Raw genomic sequence first — 24424 nt, 5'->3', positions numbered from 1 at the left:
AACTATCACTTTGCTCAATTCGGTCAGGCAAATTAAAAGCAGAATTGTGATATTTGCAAGGTGGAAGGTACCCCTTCAAAACAAAATCCACTGAAGAAAGAAGGACAAAGTACCTGAAGAAAGATAGCTGTAATTGACAAAAAGGTCCAGAGACAGAGTGTTGTTAGAGGCTGGCCACAACATTACGTGTAGGTGATCTCTGTTGCCCTACAAGTCAGGACCTGATGTTCTTGATGGAAAGCTGTCAGAAGTGAGATTTGAACCCACGCCACCAATGGAGACTGCGACCTGAACGCAGCGCCTTAGACCGCTCGGCCATTCTGACTGCGAAAGATAATTACATCTAATCCAAAGTGGCGAAAGACATCAGCAATAGTGAGTGTTAATAAGATGGAGCAAGTCCTATGCATCGGGTGAAAACATGGTGCCGAATGTCTTGAGAAACTGTAAGATATTTATAGGTAGCAAGATTTTTCCAAGGGTCATGTTGAGCTCGTAAGTGTAATTTCAGGAGTTGACATTGATTACGTGGCAAGGACAAAGTGCCATAAATGTGATACATCTTTAACAGGTCCCACCGAGATTTGAACTCGGATCGCTGGAGTCAAAGTCCAGAGTGCTAACCATTACACCATGGAACCCTGTTTGTCTGCCAGATATTAGGCACGACTAACGCAACAGCTTCCATGTGTAAATGGACAGTGGGTAGTGTACCGAATTGAATAGCTTTTCCTCTCAACGCTTTGCTACCTCTTAAAATCAGGTCCCAGTGAGACCAAGAACAATCACAGAAAAGGTGTCAGATAACTATCACTTTGCTCAATTCGGTCAGGCAAATTAAAAGCAGAATTGTGATATTTGCAAGGTGGAAGGTACCCCTTCAAAACAAAATCCACTGAAGAAAGAAGGACAAAGTACCTGAGGAAAGATAGCTCTAATTGACAAGAAGGTCCGGAGACACAGTGTTGTTCGAGGCTGGCCACAACATTACGTGTAGATGAAAATTTGATCTCTGTTGCCCTACAAGTCAGGACCTGATGTTCTTTATGGAAAGCTGTCAGAAGTGGGATTTGAACCCACGCCTCCAATGGAGACTGCGACCTGAACGCAGCGCCTTAGACCGCTCGGCCATTCTGACTGCGAAAGATGATTACATCTAATCCAAAGCGGCGAAAGACATCAGCAATAGTGAGTGTTATTAAGTTGGAGCAAGTCCTATGCATTGGGTGAATTATTCTTCCGAACTTATTGAGAATCTGTAAGATATTCATAGGTAGCAAGATATTTCCAAGGTTCATGTTGAGCTCGTAAGTGTTATTTCAGGAGTTGACCTTGATTACGTGGCAAGGACAGAGTGCCATAAATGTGATACATCTTTAACATGTCCAACCGAGATTTGAACTCGGATCGTTGGCTTCAGAGTCCAGAGTGCTAACCATTACACCATGGCACCCAGTTTGTCTGCCAGATATTAGGCACGATTAACGCAACAGCTTCCATGTGTAAATGGACAGTGGGTAGTGTACCGAATTGAATAGCTTTTCCTCTCAACGCTTTGCTACCTCTTAAAATCAGGTCCCAGTGAGACCAAGAACAATCACAGAAAAAGTGTCAGATAACTATCACTTTGCTCAATTCGGTCAGGCAAATTAAAAGCAGAATTGTGATATTTGCAAGGTGGAAGGTACCCCTTCAAAACAAAATCCACTGAAGAAAGAAGGACAAAGTACCTGAAGAAAGATAGCTGTAATTGACAAAAAGGTCCAGAGACAGAGTGTTGTTAGAGGCTGGCCACAACATTACGTGTAGGTGATCTCTGTTGCCCTACAAGTCAGGACCTGATGTTCTTGATGGAAAGCTGTCAGAAGTGAGATTTGAACCCACGCCACCAATGGAGACTGCGACCTGAACGCAGCGCCTTAGACCGCTCGGCCATTCTGACTGCGAAAGATAATTACATCTAATCCAAAGTGGCGAAAGACATCAGCAATAGTGAGTGTTAATAAGATGGAGCAAGTCCTATGCATCGGGTGAAAACATGGTGCCGAATGTCTTGAGAAACTGTAAGATATTTATAGGTAGCAAGATTTTTCCAAGGGTCATGTTGAGCTCGTAAGTGTAATTTCAGGAGTTGACATTGATTACGTGGCAAGGACAAAGTGCCATAAATGTGATACATCTTTAACAGGTCCCACCGAGATTTGAACTCGGATCGCTGGAGTCAAAGTCCAGAGTGCTAACCATTACACCATGGAACCCTGTTTGTCTGCCAGATATTAGGCACGACTAACGCAACAGCTTCCATGTGTAAATGGACAGTGGGTAGTGTACCGAATTGAATAGCTTTTCCTCTCAACGCTTTGCTACCTCTTAAAATCAGGTCCCAGTGAGACCAAGAACAATCACAGAAAAGGTGTCAGATAACTATCACTTTGCTCAATTCGGTCAGGCAAATTAAAAGCAGAATTGTGATATTTGCAAGGTGGAAGGTACCCCTTCAAAACAAAATCCACTGAAGAAAGAAGGACAAAGTACCTGAGGAAAGATAGCTCTAATTGACAAGAAGGTCCGGAGACACAGTGTTGTTCGAGGCTGGCCACAACATTACGTGTAGATGAAAATTTGATCTCTGTTGCCCTACAAGTCAGGACCTGATGTTCTTTATGGAAAGCTGTCAGAAGTGGGATTTGAACCCACGCCTCCAATGGAGACTGCGACCTGAACGCAGCGCCTTAGACCGCTCGGCCATTCTGACTGCGAAAGATGATTACATCTAATCCAAAGCGGCGAAAGACATCAGCAATAGTGAGTGTTATTAAGTTGGAGCAAGTCCTATGCATTGGGTGAATTATTCTTCCGAACTTATTGAGAATCTGTAAGATATTCATAGGTAGCAAGATATTTCCAAGGTTCATGTTGAGCTCGTAAGTGTTATTTCAGGAGTTGACCTTGATTACGTGGCAAGGACAGAGTGCCATAAATGTGATACATCTTTAACATGTCCAACCGAGATTTGAACTCGGATCGTTGGCTTCAGAGTCCAGAGTGCTAACCATTACACCATGGCACCCAGTTTGTCTGCCAGATATTAGGCACGATTAACGCAACAGCTTCCATGTGTAAATGGACAGTGGGTAGTGTACCGAATTGAATAGCTTTTCCTCTCAACGCTTTGCTACCTCTTAAAATCAGGTCCCAGTGAGACCAAGAACAATCACAGAAAAAGTGTCAGATAACTATCACTTTGCTCAATTCGGTCAGGCAAATTAAAAGCAGAATTGTGATATTTGCAAGGTGGAAGGTACCCCTTCAAAACAAAATCCACTGAAGAAAGAAGGACAAAGTACCTGAAGAAAGATAGCTGTAATTGACAAAAAGGTCCAGAGACAGAGTGTTGTTAGAGGCTGGCCACAACATTACGTGTAGGTGATCTCTGTTGCCCTACAAGTCAGGACCTGATGTTCTTGATGGAAAGCTGTCAGAAGTGAGATTTGAACCCACGCCACCAATGGAGACTGCGACCTGAACGCAGCGCCTTAGACCGCTCGGCCATTCTGACTGCGAAAGATAATTACATCTAATCCAAAGTGGCGAAAGACATCAGCAATAGTGAGTGTTAATAAGATGGAGCAAGTCCTATGCATCGGGTGAAAACATGGTGCCGAATGTCTTGAGAAACTGTAAGATATTTATAGGTAGCAAGATTTTTCCAAGGGTCATGTTGAGCTCGTAAGTGTAATTTCAGGAGTTGACATTGATTACGTGGCAAGGACAAAGTGCCATAAATGTGATACATCTTTAACAGGTCCCACCGAGATTTGAACTCGGATCGCTGGAGTCAAAGTCCAGAGTGCTAACCATTACACCATGGAACCCTGTTTGTCTGCCAGATATTAGGCACGACTAACGCAACAGCTTCCATGTGTAAATGGACAGTGGGTAGTGTACCGAATTGAATAGCTTTTCCTCTCAACGCTTTGCTACCTCTTAAAATCAGGTCCCAGTGAGACCAAGAACAATCACAGAAAAGGTGTCAGATAACTATCACTTTGCTCAATTCGGTCAGGCAAATTAAAAGCAGAATTGTGATATTTGCAAGGTGGAAGGTACCCCTTCAAAACAAAATCCACTGAAGAAAGAAGGACAAAGTACCTGAGGAAAGATAGCTCTAATTGACAAGAAGGTCCGGAGACACAGTGTTGTTCGAGGCTGGCCACAACATTACGTGTAGATGAAAATTTGATCTCTGTTGCCCTACAAGTCAGGACCTGATGTTCTTTATGGAAAGCTGTCAGAAGTGGGATTTGAACCCACGCCTCCAATGGAGACTGCGACCTGAACGCAGCGCCTTAGACCGCTCGGCCATTCTGACTGCGAAAGATGATTACATCTAATCCAAAGCGGCGAAAGACATCAGCAATAGTGAGTGTTATTAAGTTGGAGCAAGTCCTATGCATTGGGTGAATTATTCTTCCGAACTTATTGAGAATCTGTAAGATATTCATAGGTAGCAAGATATTTCCAAGGTTCATGGTGAGCTCGTAAGTGTAATTTCAGGAGTTGACCTTGATTACGTGGCAAGGACAGAGTGCCATAAATGTGATACATCTTTAACAGGTCCAACCGAGATTTGAACTCGGATCGTTGGATTCAGAGTCCAGAGTGCTAACCATTACACCATGGAACCCTGGTTTGTCTGCCAGATATTAGGCACGACTAACGCAACAGCTTCCATGTGTAAATGGACAGTGGGTAGTGTACCGAATTGAATAGCTTTTCCTCTCAACGCTTTGCTACCTCTTAAAATCAGGTCCCAGTGAGACCAAGAACAATCACAGAAAAAGTGTCAGATAACTATCACTTTGCTCAATTCTGTCAGGCAAATTAAAAGCAGAATTGTGATATTTGCAAGGTGGAAGGTACCCCTTAAAAACAAAATCCATTGAAGAAAGAAGGACAAAGTACCTGAAGAAAGATAGCTGTAATTGACAAAAAGGTCCAGAGACAGAGTGTTGTTAGAGGCTGGCCACAACATTACGTGTATCAGCAATAGTGAGTTTTAATAAGATGGAGCAAGTCCTATGCATCGGGTGAAAACATGGTGCCGAATGTCTTGAGAAACTGTAAGATATTTATAGGTAGCAAGATTTTTCCAAGGGTCATGTTGAGCTCGTAAGTGTAATTTCAGGAGTTGACATTGATTACGTGGCAAGGACAAAGTGCCATAAATGTGATACATCTTTAACAGGTCCCACCGAGATTTGAACTCGGATCGCTGGAGTCAAAGTCCAGAGTGCTAACCATTACACCATGGAACCCTGTTTGTCTGCCAGATATTAGGCACGACTAACGCAACAGCTTCCATGTGTAAATGGACAGTGGGTAGTGTACCGAATTGAATAGCTTTTCCTCTCAACGCTTTGCTACCTCTTAAAATCAGGTCCCAGTGAGACCAAGAACAATCACAGAAAAAGTGTCAGATAACTATCACTTTGCTCAATTCTGTCAGGCAAATTAAAAGCAGAATTGTGGTATTTGCAAGGTGGAAGGTACCCCTTCAAAACAAAATCCACTGAAGAAAGAAGGACAAAGTACCTGAAGAAAGATAGCTGTAATTGACAAAAAGGTCCAGAGACAGAGTGTTGTTAGAGGCTGGCCACAACATTACGTGTATCAGCAATAGTGAGTTTTAATAAGATGGAGCAAGTCCTATGCATCGGGTGAAAACATGGTGCCGAATGTCTTGAGAAACTGTAAGATATTTATAGGTAGCAAGATTTTTCCAAGGGTCATGTTGAGCTCGTAAGTGTAATTTCAGGAGTTGACATTGATTACGTGGCAAGGACAAAGTGCCATAAATGTGATACATCTTTAACAGGTCCCACCGAGATTTGAACTCGGATCGCTGGAGTCAAAGTCCAGAGTGCTAACCATTACACCATGGAACCCTGTTTGTCTGCCAGATATTAGGCACGACTAACGCAACAGCTTCCATGTGTAAATGGACAGTGGGTAGTGTACCGAATTGAATAGCTTTTCCTCTCAACGCTTTGCTACCTCTTAAAATCAGGTCCCAGTGAGACCAAGAACAATCACAGAAAAAGTGTCAGATAACTATCACTTTGCTCAATTCTGTCAGGCAAATTAAAAGCAGAATTGTGGTATTTGCAAGGTGGAAGGTACCCCTTCAAAACAAAATCCACTGAAGAAAGAAGGACAAAGTACCTGAAGAAAGATAGCTGTAATTGACAAAAAGGTCCAGAGACAGAGTGTTGTTAGAGGCTGGCCACAACATTACGTGTAGGTGACAAGTTGATCTCTGTTGCCCTACAAGTCAGGACCTGATGTTCTTGATGGAAAGCTGTCAGAAGTGAGATTTGAACCCACGCCACCAATGGAGACTGCGACCTGAACGCAGCGCCTTAGACCGCTCGGCCATTCTGACTGCGAAAGATAATTACATCTAATCCAAAGCGGCGAAAGACATCAGCAATAGTGAGTGTTAATAAGATGGAGCAAGTCCTATGCATCGGGTGAAAACATGGTGCCGAACTTATTGAGAATCTGTAAGATATTCATAGGTAGCAAGATATTTCCAAGGTTCATGTTGAGCTCGTAAGTGTTATTTCAGGAGTTGACCTTGATTACGTGGCAAGGACAGAGTGCCATAAATGTGATACATCTTTAACATGTCCAACCGAGATTTGAACTCGGATCGTTGGCTTCAGAGTCCAGAGTGCTAACCATTACACCATGGCACCCAGTTTGTCTGCCAGATATTAGGCACGATTAACGCAACAGCTTCCATGTGTAAATGGACAGTGGGTAGTGTACCGAATTGAATAGCTTTTCCTCTCAACGCTTTGCTACCTCTTAAAATCAGGTCCCAGTGAGACCAAGAACAATCACAGAAAAAGTGTCAGATAACTATCACTTTGCTCAATTCGGTCAGGCAAATTAAAAGCAGAATTGTGATATTTGCAAGGTGGAAGGTACCCCTTCAAAACAAAATCCACTGAAGAAAGAAGGACAAAGTACCTGAAGAAAGATAGCTGTAATTGACAAAAAGGTCCAGAGACAGAGTGTTGTTAGAGGCTGGCCACAACATTACGTGTAGGTGATCTCTGTTGCCCTACAAGTCAGGACCTGATGTTCTTGATGGAAAGCTGTCAGAAGTGAGATTTGAACCCACGCCACCAATGGAGACTGCGACCTGAACGCAGCGCCTTAGACCGCTCGGCCATTCTGACTGCGAAAGATAATTACATCTAATCCAAAGTGGGGAAAGACATCAGCAATAGTGAGTGTTAATAAGATGGAGCAAGTCCTATGCATCGGGTGAAAACATGGTGCCGAATGTCTTGAGAAACTGTAAGATATTTATAGGTAGCAAGATTTTTCCAAGGGTCATGTTGAGCTCGTAAGTGTAATTTCAGGAGTTGACATTGATTACGTGGCAAGGACAAAGTGCCATAAATGTGATACATCTTTAACAGGTCCCACCGAGATTTGAACTCGGATCGCTGGAGTCAAAGTCCAGAGTGCTAACCATTACACCATGGAACCCTGTTTGTCTGCCAGATATTAGGCACGACTAACGCAACAGCTTCCATGTGTAAATGGACAGTGGGTAGTGTACCGAATTGAATAGCTTTTCCTCTCAACGCTTTGCTACCTCTTAAAATCAGGTCCCAGTGAGACCAAGAACAATCACAGAAAAAGTGTCAGATAACTATCACTTTGCTCAATTCTGTCAGGCAAATTAAAAGCAGAATTGTGGTATTTGCAAGGTGGAAGGTACCCCTTCAAAACAAAATCCACTGAAGAAAGAAGGACAAAGTACCTGAAGAAAGATAGCTGTAATTGACAAAAAGGTCCAGAGACAGAGTGTTGTTAGAGGCTGGCCACAACATTACGTGTAGGTGACAAGTTGATCTCTGTTGCCCTACAAGTCAGGACCTGATGTTCTTGATGGAAAGCTGTCAGAAGTGAGATTTGAACCCACGCCACCAATGGAGACTGCGACCTGAACGCAGCGCCTTAGACCGCTCGGCCATTCTGACTGCGAAAGATAATTACATCTAATCCAAAGCGGCGAAAGACATCAGCAATAGTGAGTGTTAATAAGATGGAGCAAGTCCTATGCATCGGGTGAAAACATGGTGCCGAACTTATTGAGAATCTGTAAGATATTCATAGGTAGCAAGATATTTCCAAGGTTCATGTTGAGCTCGTAAGTGTTATTTCAGGAGTTGACCTTGATTACGTGGCAAGGACAGAGTGCCATAAATGTGATACATCTTTAACATGTCCAACCGAGATTTGAACTCGGATCGTTGGCTTCAGAGTCCAGAGTGCTAACCATTACACCATGGCACCCAGTTTGTCTGCCAGATATTAGGCACGATTAACGCAACAGCTTCCATGTGTAAATGGACAGTGGGTAGTGTACCGAATTGAATAGCTTTTCCTCTCAACGCTTTGCTACCTCTTAAAATCAGGTCCCAGTGAGACCAAGAACAATCACAGAAAAAGTGTCAGATAACTATCACTTTGCTCAATTCGGTCAGGCAAATTAAAAGCAGAATTGTGATATTTGCAAGGTGGAAGGTACCCCTTCAAAACAAAATCCACTGAAGAAAGAAGGACAAAGTACCTGAAGAAAGATAGCTGTAATTGACAAAAAGGTCCAGAGACAGAGTGTTGTTAGAGGCTGGCCACAACATTACGTGTAGGTGATCTCTGTTGCCCTACAAGTCAGGACCTGATGTTCTTGATGGAAAGCTGTCAGAAGTGAGATTTGAACCCACGCCACCAATGGAGACTGCGACCTGAACGCAGCGCCTTAGACCGCTCGGCCATTCTGACTGCGAAAGATAATTACATCTAATCCAAAGTGGGGAAAGACATCAGCAATAGTGAGTGTTAATAAGATGGAGCAAGTCCTATGCATCGGGTGAAAACATGGTGCCGAATGTCTTGAGAAACTGTAAGATATTTATAGGTAGCAAGATTTTTCCAAGGGTCATGTTGAGCTCGTAAGTGTAATTTCAGGAGTTGACATTGATTACGTGGCAAGGACAAAGTGCCATAAATGTGATACATCTTTAACAGGTCCCACCGAGATTTGAACTCGGATCGCTGGAGTCAAAGTCCAGAGTGCTAACCATTACACCATGGAACCCTGTTTGTCTGCCAGATATTAGGCACGACTAACGCAACAGCTTCCATGTGTAAATGGACAGTGGGTAGTGTACCGAATTGAATAGCTTTTCCTCTCAACGCTTTGCTACCTCTTAAAATCAGGTCCCAGTGAGACCAAGAACAATCACAGAAAAAGTGTCAGATAACTATCACTTTGCTCAATTCTGTCAGGCAAATTAAAAGCAGAATTGTGGTATTTGCAAGGTGGAAGGTACCCCTTCAAAACAAAATCCACTGAAGAAAGAAGGACAAAGTACCTGAAGAAAGATAGCTGTAATTGACAAAAAGGTCCAGAGACAGAGTGTTGTTAGAGGCTGGCCACAACATTACGTGTAGGTGACAAGTTGATCTCTGTTGCCCTACAAGTCAGGACCTGATGTTCTTGATGGAAAGCTGTCAGAAGTGAGATTTGAACCCACGCCACCAATGGAGACTGCGACCTGAACGCAGCGCCTTAGACCGCTCGGCCATTCTGACTGCGAAAGATAATTACATCTAATCCAAAGCGGCGAAAGACATCAGCAATAGTGAGTGTTAATAAGATGGAGCAAGTCCTATGCATCGGGTGAAAACATGGTGCCGAACTTATTGAGAATCTGTAAGATATTCATAGGTAGCAAGATATTTCCAAGGTTCATGTTGAGCTCGTAAGTGTTATTTCAGGAGTTGACCTTGATTACGTGGCAAGGACAGAGTGCCATAAATGTGATACATCTTTAACATGTCCAACCGAGATTTGAACTCGGATCGTTGGCTTCAGAGTCCAGAGTGCTAACCATTACACCATGGCACCCAGTTTGTCTGCCAGATATTAGGCACGATTAACGCAACAGCTTCCATGTGTAAATGGACAGTGGGTAGTGTACCGAATTGAATAGCTTTTCCTCTCAACGCTTTGCTACCTCTTAAAATCAGGTCCCAGTGAGACCAAGAACAATCACAGAAAAAGTGTCAGATAACTATCACTTTGCTCAATTCGGTCAGGCAAATTAAAAGCAGAATTGTGATATTTGCAAGGTGGAAGGTACCCCTTCAAAACAAAATCCACTGAAGAAAGAAGGACAAAGTACCTGAAGAAAGATAGCTGTAATTGACAAAAAGGTCCAGAGACAGAGTGTTGTTAGAGGCTGGCCACAACATTACGTGTAGGTGATCTCTGTTGCCCTACAAGTCAGGACCTGATGTTCTTGATGGAAAGCTGTCAGAAGTGAGATTTGAACCCACGCCACCAATGGAGACTGCGACCTGAACGCAGCGCCTTAGACCGCTCGGCCATTCTGACTGCGAAAGATAATTACATCTAATCCAAAGTGGGGAAAGACATCAGCAATAGTGAGTGTTAATAAGATGGAGCAAGTCCTATGCATCGGGTGAAAACATGGTGCCGAATGTCTTGAGAAACTGTAAGATATTTATAGGTAGCAAGATTTTTCCAAGGGTCATGTTGAGCTCGTAAGTGTAATTTCAGGAGTTGACATTGATTACGTGGCAAGGACAAAGTGCCATAAATGTGATACATCTTTAACAGGTCCCACCGAGATTTGAACTCGGATCGCTGGAGTCAAAGTCCAGAGTGCTAACCATTACACCATGGAACCCTGTTTGTCTGCCAGATATTAGGCACGACTAACGCAACAGCTTCCATGTGTAAATGGACAGTGGGTAGTGTACCGAATTGAATAGCTTTTCCTCTCAACGCTTTGCTACCTCTTAAAATCAGGTCCCAGTGAGACCAAGAACAATCACAGAAAAAGTGTCAGATAACTATCACTTTGCTCAATTCTGTCAGGCAAATTAAAAGCAGAATTGTGGTATTTGCAAGGTGGAAGGTACCCCTTCAAAACAAAATCCACTGAAGAAAGAAGGACAAAGTACCTGAAGAAAGATAGCTGTAATTGACAAAAAGGTCCAGAGACAGAGTGTTGTTAGAGGCTGGCCACAACATTACGTGTAGGTGACAAGTTGATCTCTGTTGCCCTACAAGTCAGGACCTGATGTTCTTGATGGAAAGCTGTCAGAAGTGAGATTTGAACCCACGCCACCAATGGAGACTGCGACCTGAACGCAGCGCCTTAGACCGCTCGGCCATTCTGACTGTGAAAGATAATTACATCTAATCCAAAGCGGCGAAAGACATCAGCAATAGTGAGTGTTAATAAGATGGAGCAAGTCCTATGCATCGGGTGAAAACATGGTGCCGAATGTCTTGAGAAACTGAAAGATATTTATAGGTAGCAAGATTTTTCCAAGGGTCATGTTGAGCTCGTAAGTGTAATTTCAGGAGTTGACATTGATTACGTGGGAAGGACAAAGTGCCATAAATGTGATACATCTTTAACAGGTCCCACCGAGATTTGAACTCGGATCGCTGGAGTCCTATGCATTGGGTGAATTATTCTCCTGAATTTATTGAGAATCTGTAAGATATTCATAGGTAGCAAGATATTTCCAAGGTTCATGTTGAGCTCGTAAGTGTAATTTCAGGAGTTGACCTTGATTACGTGGCAAGGACAGAGTGCCAAGTCCTATGCATTGGGTGAATTATTCTTCCGAACTTATTGAGAATCTGTAAGATATTCATAGGTAGCAAGATATTTCCAAGGTTCATGTTGAGCTCGTAAGTGTTATTTCAGGAGTTGACCTTGATTACGTGGCAAGGACAGAGTGCCATAAATGTGATACATCTTTAACATGTCCAACCGAGATTTGAACTCGGATCGTTGGCTTCAGAGTCCAGAGTGCTAACCATTACACCATGGCACCCAGTTTGTCTGCCAGATATTAGGCACGATTAACGCAACAGCTTCCATGTGTAAATGGACAGTGGGTAGTGTACCGAATTGAATAGCTTTTCCTCTCAACGCTTTGCTACCTCTTAAAATCAGGTCCCAGTGAGACCAAGAACAATCACAGAAAAAGTGTCAGATAACTATCACTTTGCTCAATTCGGTCAGGCAAATTAAAAGCAGAATTGTGATATTTGCAAGGTGGAAGGTACCCCTTCAAAACAAAATCCACTGAAGAAAGAAGGACAAAGTACCTGAAGAAAGATAGCTGTAATTGACAAAAAGGTCCAGAGACAGAGTGTTGTTAGAGGCTGGCCACAACATTACGTGTAGGTGATCTCTGTTGCCCTACAAGTCAGGACCTGATGTTCTTGATGGAAAGCTGTCAGAAGTGAGATTTGAACCCACGCCACCAATGGAGACTGCGACCTGAACGCAGCGCCTTAGACCGCTCGGCCATTCTGACTGCGAAAGATAATTACATCTAATCCAAAGTGGCGAAAGACATCAGCAATAGTGAGTGTTAATAAGATGGAGCAAGTCCTATGCATCGGGTGAAAACATGGTGCCGAATGTCTTGAGAAACTGTAAGATATTTATAGGTAGCAAGATTTTTCCAAGGGTCATGTTGAGCTCGTAAGTGTAATTTCAGGAGTTGACATTGATTACGTGGCAAGGACAAAGTGCCATAAATGTGATACATCTTTAACAGGTCCCACCGAGATTTGAACTCGGATCGCTGGAGTCAAAGTCCAGAGTGCTAACCATTACACCATGGAACCCTGTTTGTCTGCCAGATATTAGGCACGACTAACGCAACAGCTTCCATGTGTAAATGGACAGTGGGTAGTGTACCGAATTGAATAGCTTTTCCTCTCAACGCTTTGCTACCTCTTAAAATCAGGTCCCAGTGAGACCAAGAACAATCACAGAAAAGGTGTCAGATAACTATCACTTTGCTCAATTCGGTCAGGCAAATTAAAAGCAGAATTGTGATATTTGCAAGGTGGAAGGTACCCCTTCAAAACAAAATCCACTGAAGAAAGAAGGACAAAGTACCTGAGGAAAGATAGCTCTAATTGACAAGAAGGTCCGGAGACACAGTGTTGTTCGAGGCTGGCCACAACATTACGTGTAGATGAAAATTTGATCTCTGTTGCCCTACAAGTCAGGACCTGATGTTCTTTATGGAAAGCTGTCAGAAGTGGGATTTGAACCCACGCCTCCAATGGAGACTGCGACCTGAACGCAGCGCCTTAGACCGCTCGGCCATTCTGACTGCGAAAGATGATTACATCTAATCCAAAGCGGCGAAAGACATCAGCAATAGTGAGTGTTATTAAGTTGGAGCAAGTCCTATGCATTGGGTGAATTATTCTTCCGAACTTATTGAGAATCTGTAAGATATTCATAGGTAGCAAGATATTTCCAAGGTTCATGGTGAGCTCGTAAGTGTAATTTCAGGAGTTGACCTTGATTACGTGGCAAGGACAGAGTGCCATAAATGTGATACATCTTTAACAGGTCCAACCGAGATTTGAACTCGGATCGTTGGATTCAGAGTCCAGAGTGCTAACCATTACACCATGGAACCCTGGTTTGTCTGCCAGATATTAGGCACGACTAACGCAACAGCTTCCATGTGTAAATGGACAGTGGGTAGTGTACCGAATTGAATAGCTTTTCCTCTCAACGCTTTGCTACCTCTTAAAATCAGGTCCCAGTGAGACCAAGAACAATCACAGAAAAAGTGTCAGATAACTATCACTTTGCTCAATTCTGTCAGGCAAATTAAAAGCAGAATTGTGATATTTGCAAGGTGGAAGGTACCCCTTAAAAACAAAATCCATTGAAGAAAGAAGGACAAAGTACCTGAAGAAAGATAGCTGTAATTGACAAAAAGGTCCAGAGACAGAGTGTTGTTAGAGGCTGGCCACAACATTACGTGTATCAGCAATAGTGAGTTTTAATAAGATGGAGCAAGTCCTATGCATCGGGTGAAAACATGGTGCCGAATGTCTTGAGAAACTGTAAGATATTTATAGGTAGCAAGATTTTTCCAAGGGTCATGTTGAGCTCGTAAGTGTAATTTCAGGAGTTGACATTGATTACGTGGCAAGGACAAAGTGCCATAAATGTGATACATCTTTAACAGGTCCCACCGAGATTTGAACTCGGATCGCTGGAGTCAAAGTCCAGAGTGCTAACCATTACACCATGGAACCCTGTTTGTCTGCCAGATATTAGGCACGACTAACGCAACAGCTTCCATGTGTAAATGGACAGTGGGTAGTGTACCGAATTGAATAGCTTTTCCTCTCAACGCTTTGCTACCTCTTAAAATCAGGTCCCAGTGAGACCAAGAACAATCACAGAAAAAGTGTCAGATAACTATCACTTTGCTCAATTCTGTCAGGCAAATTAAAAGCAGAATTGTGATATTTGCAAGGTGGAAGGTACCCCTTCAAAACAAAATCCACTGAAGAAAGAAGGACAAAGTACCTGAAGAAAGATAGCTGTAATTGACAAAAAGGTCCAGAGACAGAGTGTTGTTAGAGGCTGGCCACAACATTACGTGTATCAGCAATAGTGAGTTTTAATAAGATGGAGCAAGTCCTATGCATCGGGTGAAAACATGGTGCCGAATGTCTTGAGAAACTGTAAGATATTTATAGGTAGCAAGATTTTTCCAAGGGTCATGTTGAGCTCGTAAGTGTAATTTCAGGAGTTGACATTGATTACGTGGCAAGGACAAAGTGCCATGAATGTGATACATCTTTAACAGGTCCCACCGAGATTTGAACTCGGATCGCTGGAGTCAAAGTCCAGAGTGCTAACCATTACACCATGGAACCCTGTTTGTCTGCCAGATATTAGGCACGACTAACGCAACAGCTTCCATGTGTAAATGGACAGTGGGTAGTGTACCGAATTGAATAGCTTTTCCTCTCAACGCTTTGCTACCTCTTAAAATCAGGTCCCAGTGAGACCAAGAACAATCACAGAAAAAGTGTCAGATAACTATCACTTTGCTCAATTCTGTCAGGCAAATTAAAAGCAGAATTGTGGTATTTGCAAGGTGGAAGGTACCCCTTCAAAACAAAATCCACTGAAGAAAGAAGGACAAAGTACCTGAAGAAAGATAGCTGTAATTGACAAAAAGGTCCAGAGACAGAGTGTTGTTAGAGGCTGGCCACAACATTACGTGTAGGTGACAAGTTGATCTCTGTTGCCCTACAAGTCAGGACCTGATGTTCTTGATGGAAAGCTGTCAGAAGTGAGATTTGAACCCACGCCACCAATGGAGACTGCGACCTGAACGCAGCGCCTTAGACCGCTCGGCCATTCTGACTGCGAAAGATAATTACATCTAATCCAAAGCGGCGAAAGACATCAGCAATAGTGAGTGTTAATAAGATGGAGCAAGTCCTATGCATCGGGTGAAAACATGGTGCCGAACTTATTGAGAATCTGTAAGATATTCATAGGTAGCAAGATATTTCCAAGGTTCATGTTGAGCTCGTAAGTGTTATTTCAGGAGTTGACCTTGATTACGTGGCAAGGACAGAGTGCCATAAATGTGATACATCTTTAACATGTCCAACCGAGATTTGAACTCGGATCGTTGGCTTCAGAGTCCAGAGTGCTAACCATTACACCATGGCACCCAGTTTGTCTGCCAGATATTAGGCACGATTAACGCAACAGCTTCCATGTGTAAATGGACAGTGGGTAGTGTACCGAATTGAATAGCTTTTCCTCTCAACGCTTTGCTACCTCTTAAAATCAGGTCCCAGTGAGACCAAGAACAATCACAGAAAAAGTGTCAGATAACTATCACTTTGCTCAATTCGGTCAGGCAAATTAAAAGCAGAATTGTGATATTTGCAAGGTGGAAGGTACCCCTTCAAAACAAAATCCACTGAAGAAAGAAGGACAAAGTACCTGAAGAAAGATAGCTGTAATTGACAAAAAGGTCCAGAGACAGAGTGTTGTTAGAGGCTGGCCACAACATTACGTGTAGGTGATCTCTGTTGCCCTACAAGTCAGGACCTGATGTTCTTGATGGAAAGCTGTCAGAAGTGAGATTTGAACCCACGCCACCAATGGAGACTGCGACCTGAACGCAGCGCCTTAGACCGCTCGGCCATTCTGACTGCGAAAGATAATTACATCTAATCCAAAGTGGGGAAAGACATCAGCAATAGTGAGTGTTAATAAGATGGAGCAAGTCCTATGCATCGGGTGAAAACATGGTGCCGAATGTCTTGAGAAACTGTAAGATATTTATAGGTAGCAAGATTTTTCCAAGGGTCATGTTGAGCTCGTAAGTGTAATTTCAGGAGTTGACATTGATTACGTGGCAAGGACAAAGTGCCATAAATGTGATACATCTTTAACAGGTCCCACCGAGATTTGAACTCGGATCGCTGGAGTCAAAGTCCAGAGTGCTAACCATTACACCATGGAACCCTGTTTGTCTGCCAGATATTAGGCACGACTAACGCAACAGCTTCCATGTGTAAATGGACAGTGGGTAGTGTACCGAATTGAATAGCTTTTCCTCTCAACGCTTTGCTACCTCTTAAAATCAGGTCCCAGTGAGACCAAGAACAATCACAGAAAAAGTGTCAGATAACTATCACTTTGCTCAATTCTGTCAGGCAAATTAAAAGCAGAATTGTGGTATTTGCAAGGTGGAAGGTACCCCTTCAAAACAAAATCCACTGAAGAAAGAAGGACAAAGTACCTGAAGAAAGATAGCTGTAATTGACAAAAAGGTCCAGAGACAGAGTGTTGTTAGAGGCTGGCCACAACATTACGTGTAGGTGACAAGTTGATCTCTGTTGCCCTACAAGTCAGGACCTGATGTTCTTGATGGAAAGCTGTCAGAAGTGAGATTTGAACCCACGCCACCAATGGAGACTGCGACCTGAACGCAGCGCCTTAGACCGCTCGGCCATTCTGACTGCGAAAGATAATTACATCTAATCCAAAGCGGCGAAAGACATCAGCAATAGTGAGTGTTAATAAGATGGAGCAAGTCCTATGCATCGGGTGAAAACATGGTGCCGAACTTATTGAGAATCTGTAAGATATTCATAGGTAGCAAGATATTTCCAAGGTTCATGTTGAGCTCGTAAGTGTTATTTCAGGAGTTGACCTTGATTGCGTGGCAAGGACAGAGTGCCATAAATGTGATACATCTTTAACATGTCCAACCGAGATTTGAACTCGGATCGTTGGCTTCAGAGTCCAGAGTGCTAACCATTACACCATGGCACCCAGTTTGTCTGCCAGATATTAGGCACGATTAACGCAACAGCTTCCATGTGTAAATGGACAGTGGGTAGTGTACCGAATTGAATAGCTTTTCCTCTCAACGCTTTGCTACCTCTTAAAATCAGGTCCCAGTGAGACCAAGAACAATCACAGAAAAAGTGTCAGATAACTATCACTTTGCTCAATTCGGTCAGGCAAATTAAAAGCAGAATTGTGATATTTGCAAGGTGGAAGGTACCCCTTCAAAACAAAATCCACTGAAGAAAGAAGGACAAAGTACCTGAAGAAAGATAGCTGTAATTGACAAAAAGGTCCAGAGACAGAGTGTTGTTAGAGGCTGGCCACAACATTACGTGTAGGTGATCTCTGTTGCCCTACAAGTCAGGACCTGATGTTCTTGATGGAAAGCTGTCAGAAGTGAGATTTGAACCCACGCCACCAATGGAGACTGCGACCTGAACGCAGCGCCTTAGACCGCTCGGCCATTCTGACTGCGAAAGATAATTACATCTAATCCAAAGTGGGGAAAGACATCAGCAATAGTGAGTGTTAATAAGATGGAGCAAGTCCTATGCATCGGGTGAAAACATGGTGCCGAATGTCTTGAGAAACTGTAAGATATTTATAGGTAGCAAGATTTTTCCAAGGGTCATGTTGAGCTCGTAAGTGTAATTTCAGGAGTTGACATTGATTACGTGGCAAGGACAAAGTGCCATAAATGTGATACATCTTTAACAGGTCCCACCGAGATTTGAACTCGGATCGCTGGAGTCAAAGTCCAGAGTGCTAACCATTACACCATGGAACCCTGTTTGTCTGCCAGATATTAGGCACGACTAACGCAACAGCTTCCATGTGTAAATGGACAGTGGGTAGTGTACCGAATTGAATAGCTTTTCCTCTCAACGCTTTGCTACCTCTTAAAATCAGGTCCCAGTGAGACCAAGAACAATCACAGAAAAAGTGTCAGATAACTATCACTTTGCTCAATTCTGTCAGGCAAATTAAAAGCAGAATTGTGGTATTTGCAAGGTGGAAGGTACCCCTTCAAAACAAAATCCACTGAAGAAAGAAGGACAAAGTACCTGAAGAAAGATAGCTGTAATTGACAAAAAGGTCCAGAGACAGAGTGTTGTTAGAGGCTGGCCACAACATTACGTGTAGGTGACAAGTTGATCTCTGTTGCCCTACAAGTCAGGACCTGATGTTCTTGATGGAAAGCTGTCAGAAGTGAGATTTGAACCCACGCCACCAATGGAGACTGCGACCTGAACGCAGCGCCTTAGACCGCTCGGCCATTCTGACTGTGAAAGATAATTACATCTAATCCAAAGCGGCGAAAGACATCAGCAATAGTGAGTGTTAATAAGATGGAGCAAGTCCTATGCATCGGGTGAAAACATGGTGCCGAATGTCTTGAGAAACTGTAAGATATTTATAGGTAGCAAGATTTTTCCAAGGGTCATGTTGAGCTCGTAAGTGTAATTTCAGGAGTTGACATTGATTACGTGGCAAGGACAAAGTGCCATAAATGTGATACATCTTTAACAGGTCCCACCGAGATTTGAACTCGGATCGCTGGAGTCAAAGTCCAGAGTGCTAACCATTACACCATGGCACCCAGTTTGTCTGCCAGATATTAGGCACGATTAACGCAACAGCTTCCATGTGTAAATGGACAGTGGGTAGTGTACCGAATTGAATAGCTTTTCCTCTCAACGCTTTGCTACCTCTTAAAATCAGGTCCCAGTGAGACCAAGAACAATCACAGAAAAAGTGTCAGATAACTATCACTTTGCTCAATTCGGTCAGGCAAATTAAAAGCAGAATTGTGATATTTGCAAGGTGGAAGGTACCCCTTCAAAACAAAATCCACTGAAGAAAGAAGGACAAAGTACCTGAGGAAAGATAGCTCTAATTGACAAGAAGGTCCGGAGACACAGTGTTGTTCGAGGCTGGCCACAACATTACGTGTAGATGAAAATTTGATCTCTGTTGCCCTACAAGTCAGAACCTGATGTTCTTTATGGAAAGCTGTCAGAAGTGGGATTTGAACCCACGCCTCCAATGGAGACTGCGTGGGTAGTGTACCGAATTGAATAGCTTTTCCTCTCAACGCTTTGCTACCTCTTAAAATCAGGTCCCAGTGAGACCAAGAACAATCACAGAAAAAGTGTCAGATAACTATCACTTTGCTCAATTCTGTCAGGCAAATTAAAAGCAGAATTGTGGTATTTGCAAGGTGGAAGGTACCCCTTCAAAACAAAATCCACTGAAGAAAGAAGGACAAAGTACCTGAAGAAAGATAGCTGTAATTGACAAAAAGGTCCAGAGACAGAGTGTTGTTAGAGGCTGGCCACAACATTACGTGTAGGTGACAAGTTGATCTCTGTTGCTCTACAAGTCAGGACCTGATGTTCTTGATGGAAAGCTGTCAGAAGTGAGATTTGAACCCACGCCACCAATGGAGACTGCGACCTGAACGCAGCGCCTTAGACCGCTCGGCCATTCTGACTGCGAAAGATAATTACATCTAATCCAAAGCGGCGAAAGACATCAGCAATAGTGAGTGTTAATAAGATGGAGCAAGTCCTATGCATCGGGTGAAAACATGGTGCCGAATGTCTTGAGAAACTGTAAGATATTTATAGGTAGCAAGATTTTTCCAAGGGTCATGTTGAGCTCGTAAGTGTAATTTCAGGAGTTGACATTGATTACGTGGCAAGGACAAAGTGCCATAAATGTGATACATCTTTAACAGGTCCCACCGAGATTTGAACTCGGATCGCTGGAGTCAAAGTCCAGAGTGCTAACCATTACACCATGGCACCCAGTTTGTCTGCCAGATATTAGGCACGATTAACGCAACAGCTTCCATGTGTAAATGGACAGTGGGTAGTGTACCGAATTGAATAGCTTTTCCTCTCAACGCTTTGCTACCTCTTAAAATCAGGTCCCAGTGAGACCAAGAACAATCACAGAAAAAGTGTCAGATAACTATCACTTTGCTCAATTCGGTCAGGCAAATTAAAAGCAGAATTGTGATATTTGCAAGGTGGAAGGTACCCCTTCAAAACAAAATCCACTGAAGAAAGAAGGACAAAGTACCTGAGGAAAGATAGCTCTAATTGACAAGAAGGTCCGGAGACACAGTGTTGTTCGAGGCTGGCCACAACATTACGTGTAGATGAAAATTTGATCTCTGTTGCCCTACAAGTCAGAACCTGATGTTCTTTATGGAAAGCTGTCAGAAGTGGGATTTGAACCCACGCCTCCAATGGAGACTGCGTGGGTAGTGTACCGAATTGAATAGTTTTTCCTCTCAACGCTTTGCTACCTCTTAAAATCAGGTCCCAGTGAGACCAAGAACAATCACAGAAAAAGTGTCAGATAACTATCACTTTGCTCAATTCTGTCAGGCAAATTAAAAGCAGAATTGTGATATTTGCAAGGTGGAAGGTACCCCTTAAAAACAAAATCCACTGAAGAAAGAAGGACAAAGTACCTGAAGAAAGATAGCTGTAATTGACAAAAAGGTCCAGAGACAGAGTGTTGTTAGAGGCTGGCCACAACATTACTTGTAGGTGACAAGTTGATCTCTGTTGCCCTACAAGTCAGGACCTGATGTTCTTGATGGAAAGCTGTCAGAAGTGAGATTTGAACCCACGCCACCAATGGAGACTGCGACCTGAACGCAGCGCCTTAGACCGCTCGGCCATTCTGACTGCGAAAGATGATTACATCTAATCCAAAGCGGCGAAAGACATCAGCAATAGTGAGTGTTAATAAGTTGGAGCAAGTCCTATGCATTGGGTGAATTATTCTCCTGAACTTATTGAGAATCTGTAAGATATTCATAGGTAGCAAGATATTTCCAAGGTTCATGTTGAGCTCGTAAGTGTAATTTCAGGAGTTGACATTGATTACGTGGCAAGGACAAAGTGCCATAAATGTGATACATCTTTAACAGGTCCCATCGAGATTTGAACTCGGATCGCTGGAGTCAAAGTCCAGAGTGCTAACCATTACACCATGGAACCCTGTTTGTCTGCCAGATATTAGGCACGACTAACGCAACAGCTTCCATGTGTAAATGGACAGTGGGTAGTGTACCGAATTGAATAGCTTTTCCTCTCAACGCTTTGCTACCTCTTAAAATCAGGTCCCAGTGAGACCAAGAACAATCACAGAAAAAGTGTCAGATAACTATCACTTTGCTAAATTCGGTCAGGCAAATTAAAAGCAGAATTGTGATATTTGCAAGGTGTGATCTAATTAGCATATGAATCGGAGTCCAGCCGCTGGCTACAACCTCTCTCTACTCACCATTGGAGGATACCACAGACCCTTGAAACTAATGTCACTCGTGATTGGCTGGTAGAAGTGTTGCTATTGGTCACCTTATGGGTCATTGCAGTGCACACGTGGGGTCACAGCATTCCGCACGTGGGGTAAGCCCCTCCCACACAATATTTATAATAAAAATGTATATATTAATATTTATTATTATTTATAAGTAAGCCTTTACCAAAAGCACTGCAGTTAATTAAAACTAAACATTCATGTGATGCTATAGGTGAACATATTGTACAGGGAACAAATGTGAACAAGGTATATGTGGAGTGAAAGCTTTATTTACATACAGCAAATATATTGTACAAAAACTCAGATGAGGCTTGAAATGTTTCTCTGCAGCCTCTGGGTCATGACTTCTTTGTGGGACTCTGTCTGAATCTTCTCCAGTGTGTAGCTGTGAGATCAGTGTAGCTTCCAGTCTTATATGAAGTGTGGGACACAGGTCGGTGCGCTCCTGGCTGTGGAAGGATGGATCCATGTCATCTGTCCCGCTTCAATCAGCTGTAAACACATTCAGTAAAATTAGCACAGTTCAATGACAACATACACCTTTACATGTAACTGGAAAATTATTTAATGAATATAACCTTACCCTCTTTCTTCTCCGACAACTCCTCAATGCTGATGTAAGGTCTGGTCGGATCATACTGGCTCATAGTGTGTCTTTGTACGTCATGGACAGGCAGCTGGAAAACAACACATGTAACATGACTTTATTATTAATAAACGGAAATAGCCGCGCTGCATCACCGTTGGAAGATCCACAGCAAAAAAACACCAAAACAATTCATAAACAGTTACTTACATTCAATGGCTTAATTTTCTGCACTTTAAATCCGGACTTTCAGCGTCTCAGCCTAACGCCTCTTTGTTTGTGTGTGTGGGGGGGGGGCTGAGGCTGTGAAAACAGAAGAGAAAAAAGTCACGTTGACGAAAAAACGTAACGAGAACAAACTGTTACATCTAAGTAATTCATACATATTTACACATGCACTAGATCTGCTCCAGCACTCGATGCTGTATTCGTATTTTAGCAACTTTCTCGCTATCCCAAAGTGGCGGACATGCTTTTCAGATGTAGGGTTAGCTTCGTAGTTAGCATGGCGGCTCCGTTTAGCTCTCACCTTAACTCAGGGACTGTGCGCCCGTCTTCTCCGCCTCGACTCGTCCACACCGGGCCCGCGGCTCTGCCTCCACACGCACTCATCTTCTCCTCCAGGGAACAGCGTCGTGTCGACTTCAGCAAGTTATTTACCCCGAAAACAGAGTAACTCGTACGGGACGAGCTAAACACGACCCGCTTCCTGTCTGCGGGACACTCGGCGCTGCTGCACTGGGTTTACGAGGCTGTGATTGGACAAGTCCATCAGCTGATGACGCGAGCGGGTGACGTAGGATGAGTATGTGACTGAGGCCAGGTTTATTTTTTGTGGTGTTTAGTACATTTACACACATGATTCACGCTGTTCTGTGTTCGTAACCTTATAGTTGAATGCACTTATTGTAAGTCGCTTTGGATAAAAGTGTTGACTGTTTTAATGGAATACTGAGAAAGTTTAATAACAACAATTAGACAATTGAAGTTCAAATTATGAAGGAATTTAAGCTCTATATTGTGTCTTCTTTATATTTAAAATAATAATCAAACTGAGTGGAGATGTATGTTGTAGCCAAACAGCCGGCTGCTGTGTTTTGTCACTGTGCAGTCCATGGGGGATTAAATATTACACTGAAAAAATAAATCATTAAATCAATGAATGTTTCATAGCAATTTTGAAAGTAGTGGTGAAAAGGTACCATTTATAATTCATGGAACAGCTTAGTTTGCCATTGACATGTGAATTTAATGCCAGTATTTTGGGAGGACAGATATTTTTATGGAAAGCCAGTAGAAGTTTGGAGCTTACAGGACACAGATGATCATACCCAGCACCATTTCTTTGCTGGTAGAGGTGTGGTTAACAAATCCTCTGTGCATTTAACCAGCACAATTGAAAAAGTGACTGTAATCATGCCACTCTGTACAGTTGTTGAGATTTAGGATTGTTTTAGATGACAATAAAAATTTGAAATAAAGTGCATTGTTTCATTTCTTTTGACTGCATTGACCTTTGTTCGTGGTATACAATATAATTCATTATAGCACACTTACTTACTTAAGAACAATTTAAAATTTCAGGTTTAATATTTATTTTAAGCCTGGTTTACTCAGCCAGATAGTTTGTTGGTGCCTCTTACACATTGGTGTTATCTGCTCTCAGGGAAACTGATTTGCATTTGTAAAGCTCAGAGCATTGTCATTTGCATGTGAAAGCGTCCTCTAGGCGTTGGAGCAGGGGGGTCAAATCTCAACAGCTCACAGGCTTGATAACTGCAGGAACCCTGAGCGTTTCCTTTGCTGCCTGCAGATACGTGTGAAAGTCGTTAACCGAAGGATGTGCCAACACTTCTCTGCGACACAGATTGACAGAAACGCTTCTTTTCATGCAGTGGAAGGTACCCCTTCAAATCAAAATCCACTGAAGAAAGAAGGACAAAGTACCTGAGGAAAGATAGCTCTAATTGACAAGAAGGTCCGGAGACACAGTGTTGTTCGAGGCTGGCCACAACATTACGTGTAGATGAAAATTTGATCTCTGTTGCCCTACAAGTCAGGACCTGATGTTCTTAATCAAAGCTGTCAGAAGTGGGATTTGAACCCACGCCTCCAATGGAGACTGCGACCTGAACGCAGCGCCTTAGACCGCTCGGCCATTCTGACTGAGAAAGATGATTACATCTAATCCAAAGCGGCG

General features: G+C 42.9%; 1 long non-coding RNA gene and 41 other non-coding genes across 42 annotated transcripts; all 42 read right to left on the bottom strand.

Moving 5' to 3' along the window:
* Positions 1 to 242: 242 nt before the first annotated feature.
* trnal-cag (transfer RNA leucine (anticodon CAG)) lies at positions 243 to 325 on the bottom strand. Its single transcript has one exon. It is a non-coding gene; the product is annotated as a tRNA-Leu (tRNA).
* A 244-nt stretch (positions 326 to 569) lies between these two features.
* trnaq-uug (transfer RNA glutamine (anticodon UUG)) lies at positions 570 to 641 on the bottom strand. Its single transcript has one exon. It is a non-coding gene; the product is annotated as a tRNA-Gln (tRNA).
* Positions 642 to 1055: 414 nt separating this feature from the next.
* On the bottom strand, positions 1056 to 1138 carry trnal-cag (transfer RNA leucine (anticodon CAG)). Its single transcript has one exon. It is a non-coding gene; the product is annotated as a tRNA-Leu (tRNA).
* Positions 1139 to 1859: 721 nt separating this feature from the next.
* Positions 1860 to 1942, bottom strand: trnal-cag (transfer RNA leucine (anticodon CAG)). The gene has a single exon. It is a non-coding gene; the product is annotated as a tRNA-Leu (tRNA).
* A 244-nt stretch (positions 1943 to 2186) lies between these two features.
* On the bottom strand, positions 2187 to 2258 carry trnaq-uug (transfer RNA glutamine (anticodon UUG)). Its single transcript has one exon. It is a non-coding gene; the product is annotated as a tRNA-Gln (tRNA).
* A 414-nt stretch (positions 2259 to 2672) lies between these two features.
* trnal-cag (transfer RNA leucine (anticodon CAG)) lies at positions 2673 to 2755 on the bottom strand. Its single transcript has one exon. It is a non-coding gene; the product is annotated as a tRNA-Leu (tRNA).
* A 721-nt stretch (positions 2756 to 3476) lies between these two features.
* On the bottom strand, positions 3477 to 3559 carry trnal-cag (transfer RNA leucine (anticodon CAG)). Its single transcript has one exon. It is a non-coding gene; the product is annotated as a tRNA-Leu (tRNA).
* A 244-nt stretch (positions 3560 to 3803) lies between these two features.
* trnaq-uug (transfer RNA glutamine (anticodon UUG)) lies at positions 3804 to 3875 on the bottom strand. The gene has a single exon. It is a non-coding gene; the product is annotated as a tRNA-Gln (tRNA).
* A 414-nt stretch (positions 3876 to 4289) lies between these two features.
* Positions 4290 to 4372, bottom strand: trnal-cag (transfer RNA leucine (anticodon CAG)). The gene has a single exon. It is a non-coding gene; the product is annotated as a tRNA-Leu (tRNA).
* A 243-nt stretch (positions 4373 to 4615) lies between these two features.
* trnaq-cug (transfer RNA glutamine (anticodon CUG)) lies at positions 4616 to 4687 on the bottom strand. The gene has a single exon. It is a non-coding gene; the product is annotated as a tRNA-Gln (tRNA).
* Positions 4688 to 5246: 559 nt separating this feature from the next.
* Positions 5247 to 5318, bottom strand: trnaq-uug (transfer RNA glutamine (anticodon UUG)). The gene has a single exon. It is a non-coding gene; the product is annotated as a tRNA-Gln (tRNA).
* Positions 5319 to 5876: 558 nt separating this feature from the next.
* trnaq-uug (transfer RNA glutamine (anticodon UUG)) lies at positions 5877 to 5948 on the bottom strand. The gene has a single exon. It is a non-coding gene; the product is annotated as a tRNA-Gln (tRNA).
* Positions 5949 to 6362: 414 nt separating this feature from the next.
* Positions 6363 to 6445, bottom strand: trnal-cag (transfer RNA leucine (anticodon CAG)). Its single transcript has one exon. It is a non-coding gene; the product is annotated as a tRNA-Leu (tRNA).
* A 722-nt stretch (positions 6446 to 7167) lies between these two features.
* Positions 7168 to 7250, bottom strand: trnal-cag (transfer RNA leucine (anticodon CAG)). Its single transcript has one exon. It is a non-coding gene; the product is annotated as a tRNA-Leu (tRNA).
* Positions 7251 to 7494: 244 nt separating this feature from the next.
* On the bottom strand, positions 7495 to 7566 carry trnaq-uug (transfer RNA glutamine (anticodon UUG)). The gene has a single exon. It is a non-coding gene; the product is annotated as a tRNA-Gln (tRNA).
* Positions 7567 to 7980: 414 nt separating this feature from the next.
* trnal-cag (transfer RNA leucine (anticodon CAG)) lies at positions 7981 to 8063 on the bottom strand. The gene has a single exon. It is a non-coding gene; the product is annotated as a tRNA-Leu (tRNA).
* A 722-nt stretch (positions 8064 to 8785) lies between these two features.
* trnal-cag (transfer RNA leucine (anticodon CAG)) lies at positions 8786 to 8868 on the bottom strand. Its single transcript has one exon. It is a non-coding gene; the product is annotated as a tRNA-Leu (tRNA).
* Positions 8869 to 9112: 244 nt separating this feature from the next.
* Positions 9113 to 9184, bottom strand: trnaq-uug (transfer RNA glutamine (anticodon UUG)). Its single transcript has one exon. It is a non-coding gene; the product is annotated as a tRNA-Gln (tRNA).
* A 414-nt stretch (positions 9185 to 9598) lies between these two features.
* trnal-cag (transfer RNA leucine (anticodon CAG)) lies at positions 9599 to 9681 on the bottom strand. Its single transcript has one exon. It is a non-coding gene; the product is annotated as a tRNA-Leu (tRNA).
* Positions 9682 to 10403: 722 nt separating this feature from the next.
* Positions 10404 to 10486, bottom strand: trnal-cag (transfer RNA leucine (anticodon CAG)). Its single transcript has one exon. It is a non-coding gene; the product is annotated as a tRNA-Leu (tRNA).
* Positions 10487 to 10730: 244 nt separating this feature from the next.
* trnaq-uug (transfer RNA glutamine (anticodon UUG)) lies at positions 10731 to 10802 on the bottom strand. Its single transcript has one exon. It is a non-coding gene; the product is annotated as a tRNA-Gln (tRNA).
* Positions 10803 to 11216: 414 nt separating this feature from the next.
* Positions 11217 to 11299, bottom strand: trnal-cag (transfer RNA leucine (anticodon CAG)). Its single transcript has one exon. It is a non-coding gene; the product is annotated as a tRNA-Leu (tRNA).
* Positions 11300 to 12373: 1074 nt separating this feature from the next.
* On the bottom strand, positions 12374 to 12456 carry trnal-cag (transfer RNA leucine (anticodon CAG)). Its single transcript has one exon. It is a non-coding gene; the product is annotated as a tRNA-Leu (tRNA).
* Positions 12457 to 12700: 244 nt separating this feature from the next.
* trnaq-uug (transfer RNA glutamine (anticodon UUG)) lies at positions 12701 to 12772 on the bottom strand. Its single transcript has one exon. It is a non-coding gene; the product is annotated as a tRNA-Gln (tRNA).
* Positions 12773 to 13186: 414 nt separating this feature from the next.
* Positions 13187 to 13269, bottom strand: trnal-cag (transfer RNA leucine (anticodon CAG)). The gene has a single exon. It is a non-coding gene; the product is annotated as a tRNA-Leu (tRNA).
* A 243-nt stretch (positions 13270 to 13512) lies between these two features.
* trnaq-cug (transfer RNA glutamine (anticodon CUG)) lies at positions 13513 to 13584 on the bottom strand. Its single transcript has one exon. It is a non-coding gene; the product is annotated as a tRNA-Gln (tRNA).
* Positions 13585 to 14143: 559 nt separating this feature from the next.
* On the bottom strand, positions 14144 to 14215 carry trnaq-uug (transfer RNA glutamine (anticodon UUG)). Its single transcript has one exon. It is a non-coding gene; the product is annotated as a tRNA-Gln (tRNA).
* Positions 14216 to 14773: 558 nt separating this feature from the next.
* trnaq-uug (transfer RNA glutamine (anticodon UUG)) lies at positions 14774 to 14845 on the bottom strand. Its single transcript has one exon. It is a non-coding gene; the product is annotated as a tRNA-Gln (tRNA).
* Positions 14846 to 15259: 414 nt separating this feature from the next.
* trnal-cag (transfer RNA leucine (anticodon CAG)) lies at positions 15260 to 15342 on the bottom strand. The gene has a single exon. It is a non-coding gene; the product is annotated as a tRNA-Leu (tRNA).
* Positions 15343 to 16064: 722 nt separating this feature from the next.
* On the bottom strand, positions 16065 to 16147 carry trnal-cag (transfer RNA leucine (anticodon CAG)). The gene has a single exon. It is a non-coding gene; the product is annotated as a tRNA-Leu (tRNA).
* A 244-nt stretch (positions 16148 to 16391) lies between these two features.
* trnaq-uug (transfer RNA glutamine (anticodon UUG)) lies at positions 16392 to 16463 on the bottom strand. Its single transcript has one exon. It is a non-coding gene; the product is annotated as a tRNA-Gln (tRNA).
* A 414-nt stretch (positions 16464 to 16877) lies between these two features.
* trnal-cag (transfer RNA leucine (anticodon CAG)) lies at positions 16878 to 16960 on the bottom strand. The gene has a single exon. It is a non-coding gene; the product is annotated as a tRNA-Leu (tRNA).
* Positions 16961 to 17682: 722 nt separating this feature from the next.
* Positions 17683 to 17765, bottom strand: trnal-cag (transfer RNA leucine (anticodon CAG)). The gene has a single exon. It is a non-coding gene; the product is annotated as a tRNA-Leu (tRNA).
* A 244-nt stretch (positions 17766 to 18009) lies between these two features.
* On the bottom strand, positions 18010 to 18081 carry trnaq-uug (transfer RNA glutamine (anticodon UUG)). Its single transcript has one exon. It is a non-coding gene; the product is annotated as a tRNA-Gln (tRNA).
* Positions 18082 to 18495: 414 nt separating this feature from the next.
* trnal-cag (transfer RNA leucine (anticodon CAG)) lies at positions 18496 to 18578 on the bottom strand. The gene has a single exon. It is a non-coding gene; the product is annotated as a tRNA-Leu (tRNA).
* Positions 18579 to 18822: 244 nt separating this feature from the next.
* Positions 18823 to 18894, bottom strand: trnaq-uug (transfer RNA glutamine (anticodon UUG)). Its single transcript has one exon. It is a non-coding gene; the product is annotated as a tRNA-Gln (tRNA).
* Positions 18895 to 19705: 811 nt separating this feature from the next.
* On the bottom strand, positions 19706 to 19788 carry trnal-cag (transfer RNA leucine (anticodon CAG)). Its single transcript has one exon. It is a non-coding gene; the product is annotated as a tRNA-Leu (tRNA).
* Positions 19789 to 20032: 244 nt separating this feature from the next.
* Positions 20033 to 20104, bottom strand: trnaq-uug (transfer RNA glutamine (anticodon UUG)). Its single transcript has one exon. It is a non-coding gene; the product is annotated as a tRNA-Gln (tRNA).
* Positions 20105 to 20915: 811 nt separating this feature from the next.
* trnal-cag (transfer RNA leucine (anticodon CAG)) lies at positions 20916 to 20998 on the bottom strand. The gene has a single exon. It is a non-coding gene; the product is annotated as a tRNA-Leu (tRNA).
* Positions 20999 to 21241: 243 nt separating this feature from the next.
* On the bottom strand, positions 21242 to 21313 carry trnaq-uug (transfer RNA glutamine (anticodon UUG)). The gene has a single exon. It is a non-coding gene; the product is annotated as a tRNA-Gln (tRNA).
* Positions 21314 to 22013: 700 nt separating this feature from the next.
* Positions 22014 to 22517, bottom strand: LOC133003846 (uncharacterized). Its single transcript, XR_009678304.1, has 3 exons — positions 22435 to 22517; positions 22222 to 22315; positions 22014 to 22130 (listed from the first exon to the last, which is right to left on the bottom strand). It is a non-coding gene; the product is annotated as an uncharacterized LOC133003846 (long non-coding RNA).
* Positions 22518 to 24307: 1790 nt separating this feature from the next.
* trnal-cag (transfer RNA leucine (anticodon CAG)) lies at positions 24308 to 24390 on the bottom strand. The gene has a single exon. It is a non-coding gene; the product is annotated as a tRNA-Leu (tRNA).
* Between the last annotated feature and the right edge of the window lie 34 nt (positions 24391 to 24424).

This window comes from Limanda limanda, chromosome 6, assembly GCF_963576545.1.
Source record: "Limanda limanda chromosome 6, fLimLim1.1, whole genome shotgun sequence".
Taxonomy (NCBI): domain Eukaryota; kingdom Metazoa; phylum Chordata; class Actinopteri; order Pleuronectiformes; family Pleuronectidae; genus Limanda; species Limanda limanda.
The sequence above is the reverse complement of the archived record's forward strand: the minus strand, read 5'-3'. Positions and strand labels throughout refer to the sequence as shown.